Source organism: Fragaria vesca, linkage group LG1, assembly GCF_000184155.1.
Source record: "Fragaria vesca subsp. vesca linkage group LG1, FraVesHawaii_1.0, whole genome shotgun sequence".
In the NCBI taxonomy this organism is placed as follows: Eukaryota; Viridiplantae; Streptophyta; class Magnoliopsida; order Rosales; family Rosaceae; genus Fragaria; species Fragaria vesca.
The window spans coordinates 16,113,909-16,117,016 of record NC_020491.1 but is presented as its reverse complement, the minus strand read 5'-3'; positions in this window follow the sequence as shown (position 1 = coordinate 16,117,016).

Genomic DNA, 3,108 nt, shown 5'->3' with positions numbered 1-3,108 from the left:
ACTTATCCTTTGATTCTGCGACTTAATGAGACTCCTTGCTGCACATCCTCCTTTGATTAGGATTTCGCTCAATTCTTGCGTTTTAGCCTTCTTTTGTGTAAAGCTGCCTCTTTTGATCTACAACACAGAAACAAGCTAGAAATGACATTATTAAGGAATTAACGAAGCTAAATAGCGTAGGAAATACATTAAGAATATAGCATAAAATGCGTGTATCAAACACCAATAAGTTATTACTCTAAAATGACCTACAATACATATTTGCAAGTTCAAAGTCACCTATTTCCTTGACCAAAGCTATAACACCTACTAGACATTCTGCGGTTGGATTAGTTGAGTTCCTTCTTTGCTGAAAGATATTGTCCTAGCAAAAGACTTCAACCACCAAGGATCCCAAGGCTTAATCATCTTGCTCAATTCCCCATATGCAACAGCTCTTAGGAATAGTGTCTTTTATTCTGCAGATAGAACCAATAAGGCAATGTAATTTCATTAATAACTGAAATTTCGATCAAAGCAATAAAAAAGTCAATTATAAATGATACTAGATTTCTTATGACTAAGATTTCTATTATTGAAGTCTTATCAATTTTTGCACAATCTATTCTTTTGATTGTCAAGCAAAATAAAAGTATTAAAAGAATTCCATATAGACAGAATGACATGATTCTACCTTAATTTGTCGCAGTCAACATGACTTCTTGGGGTTCACAAGCCCCGAATTAAACAGATCGACATAACCTACTACAAAATTTACTTTCACAAACAAATTGCACTTGATACTATTACAATATTAATACATATACAGTACACACCATGAAGAAGTATATATACCTGGAGTGTGGTAGATAGAGTCATCCATTGCCAATGAGCTGGTGTATCTGCCCATGCAATTGCAAGCCCTCTTGCGCCCATGTAACATATTTTGCCACTCTGCTTATCTAGTGCAAAGCTCTGCAGCAAAAAATTAAGGAATCAATAATTCGTGTGACCAAAAGAAAACTATGGAACCAAACAAGGCGAGAGGGCAGTTCATATCCATCATGCAAAGTGCTACCAAGGCAAAAGGGTCCAACATTAAGACCAACTAAAATCGACAAACAAGCAATCAGTGCATCAAGTATTCATAACATATACACAATCAAAAAATCATAGTCATCAATTACCTTCCTTTGTGCAGAACAACTGAGAGCTGCAGAATACACGAAGCAAGTATCCGGTGCATAACCAATGATGTGGCCTTTTAATCCGGTAATGCCAGTTTCAAAGTGGATCATGGAAAGAAGTCCAAACACTAAGTATATATACCCAACTATCCCTTGGTCCATGTGGGCTGCTTGCAATTTTTGGCTTGAATGCATTTGGATTACGCTCTAAAGTAGCTTCGACTGCATCTCGTCTAGCACCTTCATTTTCAACATTGATGCAACAAGTTACACAGTTGCAACAGTCACAGTAAATTCCATATGCAAAACACTCGCAATACCTGGTCACCAAATAGAAAAAATATCAACTTTATATCAGGGTTTGTATTTGTGTGTGCTAGAGTTATTTGATACACAGTACTGATGTAAATAAACCTTTTTGTTTGAACAAAAAAGAATTATGAACAACCTCAACCATTAGGTCAAAAGGGAAAAAAAGTCAGTGTGGTCTCCAAAGTGTAGCAAAATGCAAAGTACAAACAAGTTATGGACTTACAGCTTTAAACAGCGTTAGTGTTTACAATTACACTGTTTTTGCTTCTTAGGAGTGCCACATTTACCATCAACAATCGGTCTTGGTCTTGCTTTTGGGGAATCTGGTTTCCTATAAAACATAAAGTGTTGTTTATAAGACCAGTAAACCAACTTGAGCTTGTAATAACGGTTTTCACTTCAATGCCAACATATGTATCTTCAGATGTGCCAATATGCACAATAATTACTATAAAATTCAACCTTGTCTTTACATCAATAAATGAACATCCATTATGCCATTTCTTGCATTAGGCAATACCCATCAGGCGACACAAACAAAATTAAGTATTGTTTAGGGCTTCGGGGCGACACATTTTTTTCTTTGTGTCGGTGGAATATGCACTTAGACAGTACTTATTTTCTTTTGAAAAAAAGGTATGTTTTTGAGACAATACATATATGTTGGTGAAGAAAAAGGTCTGTTTTAGTCTCAATTGTCAAAATGAAAGTTACATTCGGACAACACTTATAGGTTGTCTAACTATGAAGGTTATTTTTTCTTAACTTTTGGAGGGATTTCCAAATTGACCAATACTTGTGTGAAAATTTTAATCCGACATTTATGTGTTGTTTGATATTGAATTTTATTGAATTGACAATTTCTGTGAAAATTTTACTTAATTATGTTAATCCGACAACATTTATGTGTTGTCTGATATTGAATTTTTATGAATTGACAACTTGTGTGAAAATTTTACTTAATTATGTTAATAAGTCAACATTTATGTGTTGGCTGATACTGGAATTTAGTAATTTCTGACTTTGGAGGTAAACCCTAGCCTTTTAACTTAGGTGGATTCCCTCCAAACCATTTGATTTTACTGACAAATTTTTTTTGTTAATAAGACAACATTTATGTGTTGGCTGATACAGCTGGAATAGTGTAATTTCTGACTTTGGAGGTAAACAAAACCCTAGCCTAAATTTTAACTTAGGTGGATTCCCTCCAAACCATTTCATTTTGCAGACAAATGTTTTTGTTAATAGGACAACATTTGTGTGTTGTCTTATAGTTACTTTTTAGTTTCTAAAATACCTTTGGAGGGAATACCCTTAAAACAATTGAATTTGCAACATTTGATTTTGCATGTAGCTAGACAAATATGTTAGTGTGTTAGGGCAACATCTATATGTAAGGAAAAGAGGCGCAATTCTTGAAAAAAAAAAAGGACGCACTAGTCTCTTTGGAAAAAATTGGCCAAAGAGAAATTCACTCTCACTAAAACCTATCGACTCGATCTCACTACTCTCACTCTCACTAGCTACTCTCTCATTCTCAGCCTCCATCGAAAAAAACTCTCCCTGTCACAATTCACTCTCTCAACACCGATCGAACCTCTCAGCCTCATTCTTCTCTCATTCTCATCAG